Source organism: Ranitomeya variabilis, chromosome 3 (assembly GCF_051348905.1).
Source record: "Ranitomeya variabilis isolate aRanVar5 chromosome 3, aRanVar5.hap1, whole genome shotgun sequence".
Lineage (NCBI taxonomy): Eukaryota > Metazoa > Chordata > Amphibia > Anura > Dendrobatidae > Ranitomeya > Ranitomeya variabilis.
In genome coordinates, this window is record NC_135234.1 from 175984144 (window position 1) to 176006968 (window position 22825).

Consider the following 22825-nt stretch of genomic DNA (forward strand, 5'->3'; position numbering starts at 1 on the left):
GCACTAAAGACGCGTTCCGATAATACACTAGCATCAGGGCAAGCCAGCACCTCCAATGCATACTGGCTTAGCTCTGGCCATGAATCCAGCTTAGAGACCCAAAATTTGAAGGGGGAAGAGCCGTCTGGGAGTACAGTAAGAGGGCAAGACATGTAGTCTGTCACCATCTGACGGAAACGTTGCCTCCTGCTGACTGGAGCCGTCTGTGATGGTGTAGACATGTGTGGCGGGCACACAAAACTGGGCCACAGTTGGGCCATACCGGTCTTGCCTTGTGCTGATGCTCTGCTTCTGCTCCCTCTTTGTGCAGAGCTTCCTCCACTGCCTCGACGCACTGAGCTGCTTTGTAAAGCACTAGCAGCACGGCTCTCAGTTGGACTGGAGAAGATGATGAAATTCACCAGTGTGTCTTGGTACTCCCGCATTTTACACTCTCGGTTCAACGGTGTTATGAGGCTTTGTAAGTTATCCCGGCAGCGAGGATCTAGGAGGGTGTACACCCAATAATCAGCCGTGTTGAGAATGTGGGCGATGCGACGGTCGTTTCTAAGGCACTGCAGCAAGTAATCAACCATGTGCTGCAGACTGCCCACTGGCCAAGAAACGCTGTCCCCTGCTTGAGGCGTGGTTTCTGCCTGCTCTGCATCACCCCACCCTCGGTCTACACACTGACTACCGGAGAATTGTGTAACTCCCTCCTCTGGACCGATGTCTTCCTCCTCCATTGACTCCTCCTCAACCTCCTCACAAAGTGTCCCCTGCCTAGGCCTTTGTGAGGAACCATGTAGCGCTGACTGTCCAGAAGCTGATGGAATTGGTGACTCCTCATCCTCCACCTCTTCCACAACATCATCCATTAGTGCTTGCAGTGTTTGTTGAAGCAGGCAGATAAGGGGGACAGTCATGCTGACTAGTGCATCATCTGCATTCGCCATCCGCGTGGAATCATCGAAGGAACGCAAAACCTGGCAGACGTCCTTCATAGTGGCCCACTCAGTGGTTGTGATTGTGAAGTCTGAACGGCGCGGAGTGTGATTTCTTTGTGCCTGATGCAGCTGGTACTCCATTGCTGCTGGTTGCTGCTCACACAACCGCTCCAACATACGTAACGTGGAATTCCACCTGGTGGGTAGGTCACATATGATGCGATGTTCCGGAAGGTGGAATCGGCGCTGCAGATTTGCAAGGCGCGACCTTGCCATGCTGGAACGCCGAAAGTGAGCACACTCTAGCCGGACCTTGTGCAGCAGTGCATCAAGATCCGGATAGTCCCTCAAAAAACTCTGCACGACCAAGTTGAGCACATGTGCCAGACATAGGATGTGAGTGTGGTTGCCTAGGCCCAGAGCTGCCACCAGTTTTCGGCCATTGTCACACAGTACCATGCCTGTAGAAAAGGCGCGGAGACACCATCACGTGTTTCTCAACGCAAGCAATGAATAGCCAGGTCTTTCACCGGGAAGGAACAACCACCAGAAAGGCAGCATCCAATAAAGGAAAACCACCTATGCCAAAACATGGTATCCATCCACAGACAGCTGTTTCGGGGTATTTGCCCCTCATCAGTGTGGAGTAGGAAACTGGCTATTAGGAGCAGTGCCTAGTAAAAAGGCTATGAAAAGGCTTTCACTAGGCACTGCTCCTAATAGCCAGTTTCCTACTCCACACTGATGAGGGGCAAATACCCCAAAACAGCTGTCTGTGGATGGATACCATGTTTTGGCATAGGTGGTTTTCCTTTATTGGATGCTGCCCTTCCCGTGGTTGTTCCTTCCGGGTGAAAGACCTGGCTATTCATTGCTTGCGTTGAGAAACACGTGATGGTGTCTCTGTGGCTTTTGTACATGCATTTGCATATTTCCCATAAGGGATGGGGGCAGTGTTCTGGATCACTGCATTGAGAAACACGTGATGGTGTCTCTGCGGTGTTGGATGTTTTGATCTCCCCGAGGTCATTCATCCTTATTTTAATACACTACCATGCCTGGCTGGAGATTTGCTGGCACAAACCACACGTCGCTCTCCTGCTTGATGGCATTCCAGAGCTCCTGCGCTGTGTGGCTTCGATTCCCCAAAGAAAGTGATTTCAAGACGGCCTGTTGACGTTTGGCCACAGCTGTGCTCATATCAGTTGTAACAGGTAAACGTTCACGGGTCCATGTGGAGGTGGACTGTGACGGCTCCTGCAGCGATGATTCTGAGGAACTTGAGTATGAGGAGGAGTCAATGCGTACAGACTGGATTCCTGCAATCCTTGGAGTTGGCAGAACACGTCCTGCGCCACTCGCATGATCTGTACCCGGCTCTACAACATTAACCCAATGGGCAGTGAGGGAAAGGTATCGCCCCTGTCCATGGTGACTGGTCCACGCATCGGTGGCGAGGTGGACCTTGCTACTGATGGCGTTCAGTAGCACGTGTTTTATGTGTCCCTCCACATGCTTGTGCAGGGCAGGGACGGCTTGCCTGCTGAAATAAAAGCGGCTGGGCACATTGTATTGTGGGACTGCCAATGCCATCAAGTTACAGAAGCTGTCAGTCTCCACCAGCCTGAATGACAGCATTTCAAGGGACAGTAGTTTTGCAATGCCAGCATTCAGTGCCTGTGCTTGGGGGTGGTTTGCCGAGAATGGCCGCCTTTTCTCCCATGCCTGTGCTACCGATGGCTGTAGACTGGGCTGAGAGTGTGAGGATGACTGAGAACATGGTGCTGTGGGTGGAATTACAGTGGGTCTCTGGACAAGAGTCGCAGAGGTTCTTCCATGGCGATCCTGTGAGGAAGCCGAACCAGCTGTGTGTGAGCTGGAGGAAGAGGCAACAACACGAGCTGAAGAGGTGGTAGGTGCCGCTGTTGGTTGGTCTAGGTCTTCAGTGTGTTTTTGTAACTCCACCGCGTGCTTGGTCCGCACATGTTTCCACATATTTGTGGTATTGAGGTTGCTGACATTTTTCCCTCTTTTGACTTTCTGATGACACACCTTGCATTTGACAAAGCAAATGTCATCTGCAACTGTCAAAAAAGGACCAGGCACTGCAAGTCTTGGGAGCATCCGTTTTGGCTTTTGGAAGAGGCATGCTCCTAATGGGTGGCGAAGTGGAGGCTACAGGAACCGGAGTCTTCCCCCTCCCTCTCCCTCTTTGGCCCGTTTGGGGAATCTCTTCCTCAGATCTGCTCCCACCACCTTCCTGTACCTCACGCCATGATGGGTCAAGGACCTCATCATCTACACTACCCTCTGCCACCAACTGTTTCTCCTGGGTAGTCTCAGCAGCACAGTACGCACCAGAAAGTGGCACCTGAGTCTCATCATCAGATGCGTACTGCGGTGTGGTGACCGTAGGCACTGGCCCACCCGTCTCTTCAGAGTCAGAGAGACAAAGCTGTTGGGCATCACTGCATACTGCCTCTTCTTCCATTTCTCCAATGCTGCGTGGCTGGCCCCCTGTTTCCAAGCCAAGAGATTCAGAGAACAGAAGTAGAGATGGCTCCTGTCCTGGGCTCTCTGACTACCTGGGCAATTTGGTAGGTGGTGAAGAGACAGATGGGTGCTCTCCAGTGCTCTGTGCCTGAGAGGATGTGGCACTAATTGAAGTCGATGCGTTAGCTGCCATCCATCCGACAACGGCTTCAATTTGTTCTTCACGCAGCAGCGGTGTACAGCGATCTCCTACAAAGCGGGGCATGAAGGACTGTTCCCTGCTGAAACTGGGTGATGAGGAGTCACCGGTGCCCGCAGCAGGCACAGAATCCCCACGTCCTCTCCCTGCTCCGCGCCCACATCCACGTGCCTTACTCCCTGCCTTCTTCATCTTGGTTGACTGATAAAGATAAGCAGAAAAGTACTAAGGGCTTAGTGTGCTTATTCCTGAACAGCTCCTAACAGGTATAAGAAATACTAATTTTTTAAAGTGTGGACTAAACTTTAATATGAGCTAATGTGGCCTAAACAACTGTAAAGTGGTGTGTTTGGTGAACTTTATTAATTTATTTTTTTTTTTTGCAGAACTGACTACAGAGTGAGATGCACTCACACACAGACCGTGCAGACAGCCGTGAATGGCGCTGCAAGGCCAAACACAAGCTCCTCTATGTAATCCTATATAGTGTTTTTCCACAATCTAGCAGGATACGGAGGGAAAGCCACTAATAGGATAAATTTGAAAAAATGTGCAGCAGTCTGCTCTAATTGAGAAACAGACAATGGAACGGTATGAGGCACTGACGCACTCTGAGCTGACTACAACCGGCTGTGGCTGCGGACAGACTACAGAGCGATGTGCACTCACACAGAGACCGTGCAGACAGCCGTAAACGGCACTGCAAGGCCAAAAAAAAGCTCCTCTATGTAATCCTATGTAGTGTTTTTCCACAATTTAGCTGGATACGGATGGAAAGCCACTAATAGGAAATATTTGAAAAAATGTGCAGCAGGCTGCACTAATTGCAAAAAAGGACAATGGATTGAACGGTATGAGGCAGTGACGCACCCTGAGCTGACTACAACCAGCTGTGGCTGCGGACAGACTACAGAGTGAGGTGCACTCACACAGAGATCGTGCAGACAGCCGTAAACGGCGCTGCAAGGCCAAAAAAACCTCCTCTATGCAATCCTATGTAGTGTTTTTCCACAATTTTGCTGGATACGGATGGAAAGCCACTAATAGGAAATATTTGAAAAAATGTGCAGCGGGCTGCACTAATTGCAAAAAAGGACAATGGATAGAACAGTATGAGGCAGTGACGCACTCTGAGCTGACTACAACCGGCTGTGGCTGCGGACAGAGTGCAGAGTGAGCTGCACTCACACACACAGAGACCTTGCAGACAACTGTGAACAGCATTGCAAGGCAAAATCAAGGATCTCACACAGCGGTTGCTAAATTAGCCTGGGTAAAGCACAATGAAGCAAATCGCTATCTCTAAACTGGCCCTCAGTCAGAACATAGCATCCTGTCCCTAACTGAATTCACAGCAGAGTGAGCCCAAAATGGCGGCAGCGACTTTTATAGTGCATCATGACATCATTTCAGCAATCACAGCCATGCCAGTACTTACATGCCTACCATGCAGAACAGGATGTGTCCACACTTCTAATCATTCCTCATTGGCTGAATTCGAGCACTTTGAATTGTGGGAACTTCCGATTCTGGTATCCGATATACTGAAAATATCAGAACTCGGTATCGGAATTCCGATACCGCAAATAACGGCCAATAACCGATACTTGCGGTATCGGAATGCTCAACACTAATCGTGACACTATTGCTGCTAACAATGTTTTGGCATTGACTAATTGACGTGCTGGAGGTTGGAAGTCTAGAGAATGTGTTGTTCACTGCTGTCTTGGAGAAAACCTTTCTTAGGTTGTGTAAAGAGATTTCAGCATTTGCGGGTCCCTTTCCAGGTCAGGAAGAATCTGGCAAAATTCAGTCTTATAACATGGATCTAACAGAGTAGCATCCCTGTAGCCAGCACTATTTCAAATCATAAATGTATGGGGGGTCATGTTGCAGATAGTGCAGCAAGAAGGCACTCATACACATATCTCCCAACATTTGAAGAAGGCAAAGAGGGACAAAGGTTGCAGCGTGCTGTGGCAAATTTTAGGCCATACCCCTGACAACACTCATTTCACAACTAGTCACACCCATATCCATGCCCCAACCATGCCAATGTAGCACTGCTGATCACCCTGTTTCATAAACAATAATTATAAACAGAAAAAAATATGGCCACACCGTGCTCCATAATTTATAATGGCTCCACATGATGCTGCGTACAGTATAATGGCCACACAGTGCTCCATACTGTATAATGGCCATACATGATGCTGCGTACAGTGTAATGGCCCCACATGATGCTGCGTACAGTGTAATGGCTCCTCATGATGTTGTGCACTGTAAAATGGCCCCACATGATGATACGTACAGTATAATGGCCCCAAATGACGCTACATGCAATATAGTGGCCCCACATGATGCTCTGTACTGTATAATGGCCCTACATGATGCTGCGTACAGTATAATGGCCCCACATGATGCTGGGTACAGTATAATGGCCCCACATGATGCTGGGTACAGTATAATGAACCCACATGATGCTGCATGCAGTATAATGGCCCCATATGATGCTGCATGCTGTATAATGGCCCCACATGATGCTGCATGCAGTATAATGGCCCCATATGATGCTGCATGCTGTATAATGGCCCCACATGATGCTGCATACTATATAATGGCCCCATATGATTCTGCATACTATATAATGGCCCCACATGATGCTGCATACTATATAATGGCCCCACAAGATGCTTCGTATAGTATAATGGCCCCACATGATGCTGCATACTGTATAATGGCCCCACATGATGATGCATACAGTATAATGGCCCACATGAGGCTGGGTACAGTATAATGGCTCCACATGATGCTGCATACAGTTTAATGGCCCTACATGATGCTGCATACTGTATAGTGGCCCCACATGATGCTGCATACAGTATAATGGCCCCACATGATGCTGCATGCTGTATAATGGCCACACATAGTTACACCTCCCCCATCAATGCCTTCTCCCTCACCCCATCATTGACACACACACTATCTCAGTCCAGGAGACCATCAGAATGTCCTCTCTCCCTCTCTGAACCACCGCACCAGAAGAAGAACATATGGAAGGGGCATGGCCTAATACAAAGGGGTGTGTTGGCTCCTTCTCCTGCTGTGTGGGAGAAATAGAGTTCCGTGCGGGACTGCTGGGCACAGCCTCAAAATTGGGACAGTCCCACAGTATGAGGGACAGTTGGGAGCTATGCATACATCAGAATCTTCCATGAGATCCAAGCCCTTGGTGGCTGGGTATCATTGATGCTTGTTTCCTCTGTCCCCTCCTGCCAACCATGAGCAACAGAGAGGGGATAATTATCCTCTTCATCTCCTGACAGTTGCTTGCCCATCACCTCTTCCTCCTCCATTTGTTCCTCGGATCTTTCACCTTCACTAAGTTTGTTTTTTATCACCAGTCCCCCTCAATCGCAGTAATCCACCCTCTCTTGGCACCTGCCTATGTGACAACAGTCTGGAACTTTGAGACAATGTTATCCCTTCTGCATCCTCCTCTGCTTCCTCCTCTTCCTCAGGGACCACCAACTCCTCCCGCAGGCTATTCAAAGTCTGCTCCAGCATATAAATGAGCGGAAGAGTGATGCTGATGATGACGTTGTCAATGATAACCATCTAAGTAGCTACATCAAAACTGTGCAGAAGGGTGCAGAGGTCCTTAATCTGTGCCCACTCCGCAAACGTGATATGCGCCATGTCTGTACTGCATAGGCCCAGGCTATACGACATGACACACTGAATCAGGGCCCGTTGCTGCTACCACAGTTGTTGCTACATATGCAGAGTGGAATTTTACTGTGTTGGTTAGTGTTGAGCGATACCTTCCGATATACAAAAGTATCGGTATCGGATTGGATCGGTCGATATCCAAAAAATATCGGATATTGCCGATATACCAGAGGTTCTCAATGGGGTTGAGGTCAGGGGAAGATGGTGGCCAGACCATAAGTTTGTCCTCTTTTATGCCCAGAGCAGCCAGAGATGCAGATGTGTTTTTTGCAGCATGAGACGGTGCATTATCATGCATGAAAATGATCTTGCTGTGGAAAGCACGGTTCTTCCTCTTGAACCATGGCAGGAAGTGTTGTTTTAGAAACTCCACATAGATTATGAAGTTCATCTTTACCCCTTCAGGGATCATAAAGGGGCCGACAATCTCTCTCCCCATGATTCCAGCCCAAAACATTACTCCACCTCCTCCTTGTTGGCGCCTTAGTCGTGTTTTCATGAGGTGTCCATCAATCAGCCATCCTCCACTCCATCCATCTGGACCATCGAGCGTTGCATGGCACTCATCGGTGAACAAAACAGTTTGGAAGTCAGTCTTCATGTATTGTTTGGCCCACTGGAGCCATTTCTGCTTGTGTGCAGTGGATAGAGGTGGTCGACAGGATGGCTTACGCACAGCTGCAAACCTCTGAAGGACCCTGCATCTTGTTGTTCTGGGGACGTTGGAGGCATCAGCAGCTTCAAAAACTTGTCTGCTGCTATGACAAGGCATTTTTGCAGCTGCTCTTTTAACCTTACGCAATTGCCTGTTGGAAAGAGTCCTCAATTTCTCCTTATCAGCACGCACATGTGTGTGCTGGGAATCAGCTACATACTTATTGATTGTGCAATGATCACGATGAAGTGTTTTGGCAATGTTGATTGTAGTCATGCCTTGACCTAAATACTTCACAATTTGTTGCTTCTCAGCAGCCGACACATTCTTTTTCTTTCCCATTTTGGCAAAAAATGTAGGCTGCTTAATAATGTGGAACAGCCTTCTTAAGTAGTCTTGCCTTTATTTGGACACACCTGCCAAACTAATTTGCACAGGTATCTGCAATTGCTTTCAGTGATATAAAGAGCCCTGACACACATCACCATCAATGAGTTTAAATGACAAACAAAAAAATTCTAACCTTATCACTTCTAAACTCTTTGTGCATAATAATTTGGAACACAGTGTATGTGTATATATATATATATATATATATATATATATATATATATATATATATATATATATATATATATATATATATATACAGATATATATATATATATATATATATATATATATATATATATATAGATAAATATAGATATATATATATATACTGTATATTCTTAAGGGTTCATCTCTCTAGTAGGTGTTCCTTCAAACTCAGGTTATCGGATTTTTCAGTCTAAACAAAGAAACAATATGTAAGGAACTGGGAGCGCAGCATGTCTTCTTATTCATCCTCCCAGTGGATGGATCTGGAACAGGGAGATTGAACAGGATTCTGCAGATAAACAACTGCCTACATTGATTATGCCATCAGCAACATTTTTGGTTTCTTGACCATGGAGGGAATTACTTTCATGATGGACTGTTTGCTACAGATGGGTTGCATCTTACGAAAACAGAAAAACGCATACTTGGTATATACCTTGCTGCACTCATCAAGAGGGCTTTGACCTCTTATTGACCACTGGTACGCCTTTTAACGGTGGCAGTTAAGGGTACTTATTCCCCAGTGTCGCTTTTTAAAGGCGCTGAGAAATAAGGTTACAGCGCCCCCCAGCGTCAGAAAATCTCCAGGTCTTCTGAGGGTAGCCGAGACCCCGGAGAACATTATTCATGTCATTTTTTACCGTCCCAAGTCTTGTAATTGCTATTATTCACCGAATAACGGTGATCACAACAAAAACTCAGATTTCCCATTCATTTCTCCCTCCTCTGATGTAATCTAGCATACCATAGGAGAGGGAAATGGGGTCCCCGGAGCCACCCAATACCTCTGCCATCCCTGCACACTCTGGCTCTGTCCCCCAGCCTGTGGCATCTTCTACCTGGATGAAAATTGAGGGCGCATGCAGAGTGCGCCCTCTGAGAACTGCCGGCCGGCACCCTGCAACAGTAGGACATTTTTCCTATTGATTCATTTTGATCATTGTGATAGACCCTATCACAGTGATCAAAAAAAAAAGTAAGTCAACCCCCCCTTTGTCACCCCCTTAGTTAGACTAAAACCTGCTCAGAATGAAGTGAAAAACCCAGAACAGATATGAAAAAATATAATTTTATTAATTCATAATATTAAAACTATGTAATGAATAAGGGAAACCAAGAAACAAGAGCATAAACCACAGCACATAAAGACATCATATATGGGAATACTGACAAAATAACATGATTAGGTATAAGAGAAATCCCATCGGGGTTTTTCACTTAATTCTGAGTAGGTTTTAGTGTTTCTTTCAGTAAATATCCCTATTGATGCTGCAATATTCTGGTGAGCTTGTCTCACATCTGTTGTTGTGTTACCCGTTTAGTTAGGTAAAAGTAATAAAATAAAAAATGATTTTTTCCATTCTTTGCAGTTAGGGTTAGGGTTGGGGTTAGAGCAAGGGTTAGGGTTGGGGCTGGGGTTAGGGTTGTGGCTAGGGTTGAGGTTAGAGCTATGGTTAGGGTGGGGCTAGGGTTAGGGTTGGGGCTATGGTTAGGGTTGGAGCTAGGGTTAGTGTTGGGTTAGAGTTAGGGTTGGGACAAGGGATAGGGTGGTTGTGTTAGAGTTAGGGATGTGTTGGGGTTATGGTTGGGGTTACAGTTGTGGTACTGGGGTTATGGTTGAGGTTAGGGTGGTGTTGGGATTAGGGATAGGGTTGGGACTAGTGTCAGAGGAGGGCTGTGCTAGGGTTGGAGTTAGAATTGGGGGGTTTCCACTGTTTAGGTACATCAGGGGGTCTCCAAATATGACATGGAGCCTGTCATTGATCCCAGTCAATTTTGTGTACAAAAAGTCAAACGGTGCTCCCTCCCTTCTGAGCTCTGCCATTCGCACAAACAGTGGCTATCCCCACAGACGGAGTATTGGCGTACTCAGGAAAAATCGCAGAACAAATTTTGTGGTCCATTTTCTCCTTGCACCCTTGTGAAAATAAAACATGTTTGTGTCTAAAGTAATTTTTTTGTGAAAAAAGTAAAATGTTCAATTTTTCTTTGCACATTGCTTTAGTTCTCGTGAAGCACCTGAAGGGTTAATAAACATCTTGAATGTGGTTTTGAGCACCTTGAGGGGTGCAGTTTTTAGAATGGTTTCACTTTTGTGTCTTTTCTGTCATATTGACCACCCAAACTCACTTCAAATGTGAGGTGGCTCCTAAAAAAATGGTTTTGTAAATTTTGTTGTAAAAATGAGAAATCACTGGTCAACTTTTAACATTGATAACTCCCTAACAAAAAAAAAATTATGTTTCCAAAATTGTGCTGATGTAAATGAGACATATGGGAAATGTTATTTATTAACTAATTTGTGTGACGTATCTTTCTTATTTAAGGGCACAAAAGTTAAAAGTTTGAAAATTGCATAATTTTCTAAATTTTTGCTAAATTTCAGTTTTTTTCATAATTAAGCGCAAGTCATATCGAAGAAATTTTACCACTAACATGAAACACAATATGTCACAAAAAAAATCTCAAAATCAGAATAACCTCATAAAGTGACAGTGGTCAGAATTGTAAATTTGGCTTGGTCATTAAGGATAAAATTGGCTCGGTCACTAAGTGTTGGGGCTGGTGGAACGCACCGAGTAAATAGTGAGATGATATTTGGTGCGTTCGCAGCCCAGGTTCCACCGTGCGGGAGAGAACCTGCTGCTGGCAAATAGCGGCCCTATATGGTGGTAGAAGCGAACTCTGTTACTTCAGATTCGCCTTGTAAAGAAAGCACTGTGTCCTGTTTAGCGCACAGGGGTACACAGCAACTGCCGAGCAAATAGCAGTTTGTGGTCACACTGTCAAAGAGGCAATCATCCAATCTCCTCACCGGAGGAGCCGGTATTCTAGTGGCTTATTTCAGCCGGGGCCCTGAATGCATACACACAATCTCCTCACCAGAGGTGCCAGTATTCTAGTGGCTTATTTCAGCCGTGGCCCTGAATACACACATGAATTGGCACATTGGCACAAAACTCAGAACATGAATTGATACTAGCGCATGGCCATGTGGTCATGTGAACCTTTTATAGCTGCAGCAAGTGCAGGGCCTTCCCAAACGGACCAACGGGAGGCTGCCACAGAAGTTGAGCACCTTCAGGACCTTCCTGGAGGACCAATGGGATTTGCTGCAGTAACTAAGCATGTGACCCTTGATCTCCAATGAGAGATCTCACCCTGGGCATGCTCAGAAGGGGAAAAGCAGGACTTAGTTCCAAAAACGTCTGCTCACCGCTGCTCAGCACTGGCTACAGTGGCAGAAGCTGGAAAGGCAGCAGTGTTATGATGACCTGGTGGTTAGGAGCACTAGGAATGACCTGATGAGCAAACTAGTAATACAGGACAAGCTCTGGGAAGTGGGAGCTCTGCTGACCGCAACCCCTAATCCTATTGCAACAACTAGAAATAGCCGTGGAGCGTACCTGACTCTGCCTAGACGCCTCTTCACAGCCTAAGAGCTAACTACCCCTAAAGATAGAAAATAAGGCCTAACTTGCCTCAGAGAAATTCCCCCAAAGAGAAAGGCAGCCCCCCACACATATTGACTGTGAGTTAAGATGGAAGTCACAAACACAGGAATGAAATAGGTTTCAGCAAAGGAGGCCAGACTTAACTAAACAGACTTGAGGATAGAAAAGGTATCTTTGCGGTCAGCATAAAAAACTACCAAAAAAAACACGCAGAGTGTGCAAAAGAGACCCCACACCGACCCACGGCGTGGAGGTGCCACTCTGCATCCCAGAGCTTCCAGCTAGCAAGGCAGAAATATGATAGCAAGCTGGACAAGAAAACAGTGGTAAACAAATAAGCTAGCAGGGACTTAGCTTTTGCTGGAGTAGACAGGTCATCTGAAAGATCCAAGAGAGAACTGAACCAGTACTAGGACATTGACAGCTGGCATCAAGTAACGATCTAAGTGGAGTTAAATAGAGCAGCCAGCCTAGGACTAGACGAGGTCAGCTGAGGAAGGAACCTCAGAACCAGCAGCTCCACTCACAGCCACCAGAGGGAGTCCATGGACAGAACTCGCCGAAGTACCATTCAAAACCACCGGAGGGAGTTCGAGAACAGAATTCACAACAGTACCCCCCCTTGAGGAGGGGTCACCGAACCCTCACCAGAGCCCCCAGGCTGATCAGGACGAGCCAAATGAAAGGCACGAACAAGATCGGCAGCATGAACATCAGAGGCAACCACCCAGGAATTATCCTCCTGACCATAACCTTTCCACTTGACTAGGTACTGAAGTTTCCGTCTCGAAATACGAGAATCTAAAATCTTCTCCACCACATACTCCAACTCCCCCTCAACCAACACCGGGGCAGGAGGGTCGACGGAAGGAACCATAGGAGCCACATATCTCCGCAATAACGACCTATGGAACACATTATGGATGGCGAAAGAAGCTGGAAGGTCCAAACAAAATGACACAGGATTAAGAATTTCAGAAATCTTATAAGGACCAATGAAACGAGGCTTAAACTTAGGAGACGAAACCTTCATAGGAACATAACGAGACGATAACCAAACCAAATCCCCAACACAAAGTCGGGGACCAACACAGCGACGGCGGTTAGCGAAACATTGAGCCTTCTCCTGGGACAATGTCAAATTGTCCACCACGTGAGTCCAAATCTGCTGCAACCTGTCCACCACAGAATCCACACCAGGACAGTCCGAAGGCTCAACCTGTCCTGAAGAAAAACGAGGGTGGAAACCAGAATTACAGAAAAAAGGCGAAACCAAAGTGGCCGAGCTGGCCCGATTATTAAGGGCGAACTCAGCCAAAGGCAAGAAGGACACCCAATCATCCTGATCAGCAGAAACAAAGCATCTCAGATATGTCTCCAAAGTCTGATTGGTTCGTTCGGTTTGGCCATTTGTCTGAGGATGGAAAGCTGAAGAAAAATACAAATCAATGCCCATCTTAGCACAAAAGGACCGCCAAAACCTCGAAACAAACTGGGAACCTCTGTCCGACATGATGTTCTCCGGAATGCCATGTAAACGAACTACGTGCTGGAAAAACAATGGAACCAAATCAGAGGAGGAAGGCAATTTAGGCAAAGGTACCAAATGGACCATCTTAGAGAAGCGATCACAAACCACCCTGTTGTGAGATTGGATTTTGGGCTCCCCCGGTGGCCACTGGTGGAATTGAACTGGTGTGCATCATCCTCTCTGTTCACCTGTTTCCATCAGGATGTGGGAGTCGCTATTTAGCCTTGCTCCTCTGTCACTTCCATGCCGGTCAACATTGTTATCAGAAGCCTTTCTGTGCATGTTCCTGCTGCTAGACAACTCCCAGCTAAGTTGGACTTAGTCCTTGTTTGTTTTTGCATTTTGTTCCAGTTCACAGCTGTAGTTTCGTTTCTGTGTCTGGAAGGCTCTTGTGATCTGAAATTGCCACTCTGATGTTATGAGTTAATACTAGAGTCTTAAAGTAATTTCAGGATGGTATTTTGATAGGGTTTTCAGCTGACCATGAAAGTGACCTTTCTGTCTTCCTGCTATCTAGTAAGCGGACCTCAATTTTGCTAAACCTATTTTCATACTACGTTTGTCATTTCATCTAAAATCACCGCCAATATTTGTGGGGGCCTCTGTCTGCCTTTCGGGGAAATTTCTCTAGAGGTGAGCCAGGACTATATTTTCCTCTGCCAGGATTAGTTAGTCCTCCGGCCGGCGCTGGGCGTCTAGGGATAAAACGCAGGCTACGCTACCCGGCTACTGTTAGTTGTGCGGCAGGTTTAGTTCATGGTCAGTTTAGTTTCCATCCTTCCAAGAGCTAGTTCTTATGTTTGCTGGGCTATGTTCTCTTGCCATTGAGAACCATAACAGTTTGACCGGCCAAAAAGGGTTAAATTAATTGACAGAGAAAGGAGAGAAAAGAGAAGTCTGCTGAAGATTTTTTATTTTTTATTTTTTCTCAGTTCTGAGTGTGCTTGTAATTGAATCCCTTGCAAGTCTGCCTATATTGCAGCCTTTCTCTCTCTCTCTCCTTCTAATCCTGGAATGGCTCTGTGTTCACCTGTTTAAAATGGATATTCAGAGTTTAGCTGCAGGTTTGAATAATCTCACCACGAAAGTTCAAAACTTACAAGATTTTGTTGTTCATGTTCCTATATCTGAACCTAGAATTCCTTTGCCTGAATTTTTCTCGGGGAATAGATCTTGCTTTCAAAATTTCAAAAATAATTGCAAGTTGTTTTTGTCCCTGAAATCTCGCTCTGCTGGAGATCCTGCTCAGCAGGTCAGGATTGTGATTTCTTTGCTCCGGGGCGACCCTCAGGATTGGGCTTTTGCATTGGCTCCAGGGGATCCTGCGTTGCTCAATGTGGATGCGTTTTTTCTGGCCTTGGGGTTGCTTTATGAGGAACCTCAGTTAGAACTTCAGGCGGAAAAGGCCTTGATGTCCCTATCTCAGGGGCAAGACGAAGCTGAAATATACTGCCAGAAATTCCGTAAATGGGCTGTGCTTACTCAGTGGAATGAGTGCGCCCTGGCGGCGAATTTCAGAGAGGGTCTCTCTGATGCCATTAAGGATGTTATGGTGGGGTTCCCTGTGCCTGCGGGTCTGAATGAGTCCATGACAATGGCTATCCAGATCGATAGGCGTCTGCGGGAGCGCAAACCTGTGCACCATTTGGCGGTGTCTACTGAGAAGACGCCAGAGAATATGCAATGTGATAGAATTCTGTCCAGAAGTGAACGGCAGAATTTTAGACGAAAAAATGGGTTGTGCTTCTATTGCGGTGATTCAACTCATGTTATATCAGCATGCTCTAAGCGTACTAAGAAGCTTGATAAGTCTGTTTCAATTGGCACTTTACAGTCTAAGTTTATTCTATCTGTGACCCTGATTTGTTCTTTATCATCTATTACCGCGGATGCCTATGTCGACTCTGGCGCCGCTTTGAGTCTTATGGATTGGTCCTTTGCCAAACGCTGTGGGTATGATTTGGAGCCTCTTGAAACTCCTATACCCCTGAAGGGGATTGACTCCACCCCATTGGCTAGCAATAAACCACAATACTGGACACAAGTAACTATGCGGATTAATCCGGATCACCAGGAGATTATTCGCTTTCTTGTGCTGTATAACCTACATGATGTGTTGGTGCTTGGATTGCCATGGCTGCAATCTCATAACCCAGTCCTTGACTGGAAAGCTATGTCTGTGTTAAGCTGGGGATGTAAGGGGACGCATGGGGACGTACCTGTGGTTTCCATTTCATCATCTATTCCCTCTGAGATTCCTGAATTCTTGACTGAATATCGTGACGTTTTTGAAGAACCTAAGCTTGGTTCATTACCTCCGCACCGGGAGTGCGATTGTGCCATAGATTTGATTCCGGGTAGTAAATACCCTAAGGGTCGTTTATTTAATCTGTCTGTGCCTGAACATGCTGCTATGCGAGAATATATAAAGGAGTCCTTGGAAAAGGGACATATTCGTCCTTCGTCATCTCCCTTAGGAGCCGGTTTTTTCTTTGTGGCTAAGAAAGATGGCTCTTTGAGGCCGTGCATTGATTATCGGCTTTTGAATAAAATCACGGTTAAATATCAATATCCGTTGCCACTGCTGACTGATTTGTTTGCTCGCATAAAGGGGGCCAAGTGGTTCTCTAAGATAGATCTTCGTGGGGCGTATAATTTGGTGCGAATTAAGCAGTGGGATGAGTGGAAAACCGCATTTAATACGCCCGAGGGCCACTTTGAGTATTTGGTGATGCCTTTTGGTCTTTCAAATGCCCCTTCAGTCTTTCAGTCCTTTATGCATGACATTTTCCGTGATTATTTGGATAAATTTATGATTGTGTATCTGGATGATATTTTGATTTTTTCGGATGACTGGGACTCTCATGTCCAGCAGGTCAGGAGGGTTTTTCAGGTTTTGCGGTCTAATTCCTTGTGTGTGAAGGGTTCTAAGTGCGTTTTTGGGGTTCAAAAGATTTCCTTTTTGGGATATATTTTTTCCCCCTCTTCCATCGAGATGGATCCTGTCAAGGTTCAGGCTATTTGTGATTGGACGCAACCCTCTTCTCTTAAGAGTCTTCAGAAATTTTTGGGCTTTGCTAACTTTTATCGTCGATTTATTGCTGGTTTTTCTGATGTTGTTAAACCATTGACTGATTTGACTAAGAAGGGTGCTGATGTTGCTGATTGGTCCCCTGCTGCTGTGGAGGCCTTTCGGGAGCTTAAGCGCCGCTTTTCTTCCGCCCCTGTGTTGCGTCAGCCTGATGTTGCTCTTCCTTTTCAGGTTGAGGTCGACGCTTCTGAAATCGGAGCTGGGGGCGGTTTTGTCGCAGAGAAGTTCCGATTGCTCCGTGATGAGACCTTGTGCTTTTTTCTCGCGTAAATTTTCACCCGCCGAGCAGAATTATGATGTTGGGAATCGGGAGCTTTTGGCCATGAAGTGGGCTTTTGAGGAGTGGCGTCATTGGCTTGAGGGGGCTAGACATCAGGTGGTGGTATTGACTGACCACAAAAATCTAATCTATCTTGAGTCCGCCAGACGCCTGAATCCTAGACAGGCGCGCTGGTCGTTGTTTTTCTCTCGGTTTAATTTTGTGGTGTCCTACCTGCCGGGTTCTAAGAATGTTAAGGCGGATGCCCTTTCTAGGAGTTTTGAGCCTGACTCCCCTGGTAATTCTGAACCTACAGGTATCCTTAAGGATGGAGTGATATTGTCTGCCGTTTCTCCAGACCTGCGGCGGGCCTTGCAGGAGTTTCAGGCGGATAGACCTGATCGTTGCCCACCTGGTAGACTGTTTGTTCCTGATGATTGGACCAGTAAAGTCATTTCTGAGGTTCATTCTTCTGCGTTGGCAGGTCATCCTGGAATCTTTGGTACCAGGGATTTGGTGGCAAGGTCCTTCTGGTGGCCTTCCCTGTCTCGAGATGTGCGAGGCTTCGTGCAGTCTTGTGACGTTTGTGCTCGGGCCAAGCCTTGTTGTTCTCGGGCTAGTGGATTGTTGTTGCCCTTGCCTATCCCGAAGAGGCCCTGGACGCACATCTCGATGGATTTTATTTCGGATCTTCCTGTTTCTCAGAAGATGTCTGTCATCTGGGTGGTGTGTGATCGTTTCTCTAAGATGGTCCATTTGGTTCCCCTGCCTAAGTTGCCTTCTTCTTCCGAGTTGGTTCCTCTGTTTTTTCAAAATGTGGTCCGTTTGCATGGTATTCCGGAGCATATCGTTTCTGACAGAGGTACCCAATTCGTGTCTAGATTTTGGCGAGCATTCTGTGCTAGGATGGGCATAGATTTGTCTTTCTCGTCTGCTTTCCATCCTCAGACTAATGGCCAGACCGAGCGGACGAATCAGACCTTGGAGACATATTTGAGGTGTTTTGTGTCTGCAGATCAGGATGATTGGGTTGCTTTTTTGCCTTTAGCGGAGTTTGCCCTCAATAATCGGGCCAGCTCTGCCACCTTGGTGTCTCCCTTTTTCTGTAATTCGGGGTTTCATCCTCGATTTTCTTCTGGTCAGGTGGAATCTTCGGATTGTCCTGGAGTGGATGCTGTGGTGGAGAGGTTGCATCAGATTTGGGGGCAGGTAGTGGACAATTTGAAGTTGTCCCAGGAGAAGACTCAGCTTTTTGCCAACCGCCGGCGTCGGGTTGGTCCTCGGCTTTGTGTTGGGGACTTGGTGTGGTTGTCTTCTCGTTTTGTCCCTATGAGGGTTTCTTCTCCCAAGTTTAAGCCTCGGTTCATCGGCCCGTACAAGATATTGGAGATTCTTAACCCTGTGTCCTTCCGTTTGGACCTCCCTGCATCTTTTTCTATTCAAAATGTTTTTCATCGGTCATTATTGCGCAGGTATGAGGTACCGGTTGTGCCTTCCGTTGAGCCTCCTGCTCCGGTGTTGGTTGAGGGCGAGTTGGAGTATGTTGTGGAAAAAATCTTGGACTCCCGTGTTTCCAGACGGAAACTCCAGTATCTGGTCAAATGGAAGGGATACGGTCAGGAGGATAATTCTTGGGTGACTGCCTCTGATGTTCATGCCTCCGATTTGGTCCGTGCCTTTCATAGGGCTCAACCTGATCGCCCTGGTGGTTCTGGTGAGGGTTCGGTGCCCCCTCCTTGAGGGGGGGTACTGTTGTGAGATTGGATTTTGGGCTCCCCCGGTGGCCACTGGTGGAATTGAACTGGTGTGCATCATCCTCTCTGTTCACCTGTTTCCATCAGGATGTGGGAGTCGCTATTTAGCCTTGCTCCTCTGTCACTTCCATGCCGGTCAACATTGTTATCAGAAGCCTTTCTGTGCATGTTCCTGCTGCTAGACAACTCCCAGCTAAGTTGGACTTAGTCCTTGTTTGTTTTTGCATTTTGTTCCAGTTCACAGCTGTAGTTTCGTTTCTGTGTCTGGAAAGCTCTTGTGATCTGAAATTGCCACTCTGATGTTATGAGTTAATACTAGAGTCTTAAAGTAATTTCAGGATGGTATTTTGATAGGGTTTTCAGCTGACCATGAAAGTGACCTTTCTGTCTTCCTGCTATCTAGTAAGTGGACCTCAATTTTGCTAAACCTATTTTCATACTACGTTTGTCATTTCATCTAAAATCACCGCCAATATTTGTGGGGGCCTCTGTCTGCCTTTCGGGGAAATTTCTCTAGAGGTGAGCCAGGACTATATTTTCCTCTGCCAGGATTAGTTAGTCCTCCGGCCGGCGCTGGGCGTCTAGGGATAAAACGCAGGCTACGCTACCCGGCTACTGTTAGTTGTGCGGCAGGTTTAGTTCATGGTCAGTTTAGTTTCCATCCTTCCAAGAGCTAGTTCTTATGTTTGCTGGGCTATGTTCTCTTGCCATTGAGAACCATAACACCACCCGGATAACCGACATCCTTTGAGAGACAGGGAGATCTGAAATAAAATCCATGGAGATATGCGTCCAGGGCCTTTTCGGGACCGGCAAGGGCAAAAGCAACCCACTGGCACGAGAACAGCAGGGCTTAGCCCGAGCACAAGTCCCACAGGACTGCACAAAAGAACGCACATCCCGTGACAAGGAAGGCCACCAAAAGGATCTAGCCACCAAATCCCTGGTACCAAAGATTCCAGGATGACCAGCCAACACCGAACAATGAACCTCAGAGATAACTCTACTAGTCCATCTATCAGGGACAAACAGTTTCTCCGCTGGGCAACGGTCAGGTCTATCAGCCTGAAACTCCTGCAGCACCCGCCGCAAATCAGGGGAGATGGCAGACAAAATTACCCCCTCTTTGAGAATACCAGCCAGCTCAGGAACTCCCGGAGAATCAGGCACAAAACTCCTTGAAAGGGCATCAGCCTTCACATTCGTAGAACCCGGAAGGTACGAAACCACAAGATCGAAGCGGGAGAAAAACAGCGACCATCGAGCCTGTCTAGGATTCAACCGCTTGGCAGACTCGAGATAAGTCAGATTCTTGTGATCCGTCAAGACCACCACGCGATGCTTGGCTACTTCAAGCCAATGTCGCCACTCCTCGAACGCCCACTTCATAGCCAACAACTCTCGATTGCCCACATCATAATTGCGCTCAGCAGGCGAAAACTTTCTAGAAAAGAAAGCACATGGCTTCATCACCGAGCCATCAGAACTTCTTTGAGATAGAACAGTCCCTGCTCCAATCTCAGAAGCATCCACCTCGACCTGAAACGGGAGCGAAACATCTGGCTGACACACCACAGGGGCAGAAGAAAAACGACGCTTCAACTCCTGAAAAGCCTCAACGGCCGAAGAGGACCAATTGACCACATCCGCACCTTTCTTGGTTAAATCAGTCAATGGTTTAACAACACTAGAAAAATTAGCGATGAAGCGACGGTAAAAATTAGCAAAGCCCAGGAATTTCTGAAGGCTCTTCACAGAAGTAGGCTGAGTCCAATCATAAATGGCCTGAACTTTAACAGGATCCATCTCGATAGTAGAAGGGGAAAAAATGAAGCCCAAAAATGAAACCTTCTGAACTCCAAAGAGACATTTAGACCCCTTCACAAACAAGGAATTAGCACGAAGGACCTGGAACACCATTCTGACCTGATTCACATGAGACTCCCAATCGTCCGAAAAGACCAAAATATCATCCAAATATACAATCATGAATCGATCCAGGTACTTTCGGAAGATGTCATGCATAAAGGACTGAAACACAGATGGAGCATTAGAAAGCCCGAATGGCATCACCAGGTACTCAAAATGGCCCTCGGGCGTATTAAATGCTGTTTTCCATTTGTCGCCCTGTTAAATACACACAAGATTATACGCCCCCCGAAGATCTATCTTAGTGAACCAGCTAGCCCCCTTAATCCGAGCAAACAAATCAGACAGTAGCGGCAAAGGGTACTGAAATTTGACGGTAATTTTATTGAGAAGGCGGTAATCTATACAAGGTCTCAGAGAACCATCCTTCTTGGCCACAAAAAAGAACTCTGCTCCCAACGGTGACGACGACGGGCGAATATGCCCTTTCTCCAAGTACTCCTTTACATAACTCTGCATAGCAGCGTGTTCTGGCACAGATAAATTGAACAGTCGGCCCTTCGGAAACTTACTACCAGGAATCAAATTAATAGCACAATCACAATCCCTATGAGGAGGTAGAGCACTGGATTTGGGCTCATCAAATACATCCCGGTAATCTGACAAGAACTCAGGGACTTCAGAAGGATGGGAAGATGAAATTGACAACGATGGGACATCCCCATGTACCCCTTGACAACCCCAACTAGATACAGACATTGATTTCCAATCCAATACTGGATTATGGACCTGTAGCCATGGCAAACCCAAAACGACCACATCATGCAGATTATGCAACACCAAAAAGCGAGCATCCTCCTGATGTGCAGGAGCCATGCACATGGTCAATTGAGTCCAGTACTGAGGCTTATTCTTGGCCAAAGGCGTAGCATCAATTCCTCTCAATGGAATAGGATACTGTAAAGGCTCCAAGAAAAAACCACAGCGCCTGGCAAACTCCAAGTCCATCAAATTCAGGGCAGCGCCTGAATCCACAAATGCCATAACAGAATAGGATGACAAAGAGCAAATCAGAGTAACGGACAAAAGAAATTTTGGCTGTACCGTACCAATGGTGGCAGACCTAGCGAACCGCTTAGTGCGTTTAGGACAATCAGAGATAGCATGAGTGGAGTCACCACAGTAAAAACACAGCCCATTCTGACGTCTGTATTCTTGCCGTTCAGCTCTGGTCAAGGTCCTATCACATTGCATAGGCTCAGGTCTCTGCTCAGAAGATACCGCCAAATGGTGCACAGTTTTGCGCTCACGTAAGCATCGATCGATCTGAATGGCCAAGGACATAGACTCATTCAGACCAGCAGGCGTGGGGAATCCCACCATAACATCCTTAAGGGCTTCAGAAAGACCCTTTCTGAAAATTGCCGCCAGGGCACACTCATTCCACTGAGTAAGCACAGACCACTTTCTAAACTTTTGACAATATACCTCCGCTTCATCCTGACCCTGACACAAAGCCAGCAAGATTTTCTCTGCCCGATCCACTGAATCTGGTTCATCATAAAGCAACCCAAGCGCCAGAAAAAACGCATCTACATTACGCAATGCAGGAAAAATGCCCAGTCTTGAGGGTCGCCACGTAGCAAAGAAATAATGATTTTTACTTGCTGAATGGGGTCACCAGAGGAGTGGGGTTTCAAAGCAAAAAACAGTCTACAATTATTTTTGAAATTCAGTAACTTAGATCTATCCCCAGAAAACAAATCAGGAATTGGAATTCTGGGTTCTAACATCGGGTTCTGAACTACATAATCTTGAATGCCTTGTACCCTTGCAATGAGTTGATCCACACAAGAGGACAGACCTTGAATGTCCATATCTACACCTGTGTCCTGAACCACCCAGAGATTTAGGGGAAAAGAAAAACAAAACACGCTGCAGAGGAAAAAAAAAATGGTCTCAGAACTTCCTTTATCCCTCTATTGAGATGCATTAACACTTTACGGGCCAGCTGTACTGTTATGATGACCTGGTGGTTAGGAGCACTAGGAATGACCTGATGAGCAAACTAGTAATACAGGACAAGCTCTGGGAAGTGGGAGCTCTGCTGACCGCAACCCCTAATCCTATCGCAACAACTAGAAATAGCCGTGGAGCGTACCTGACTCTGCCTAGATGCCTCTTCACAGCCTAAGAGCTAACTACCCCTAAAGATAGAAAATAAGGCCTAACTTGCCTCAGAGAAATTCCCCCAAAGAGAA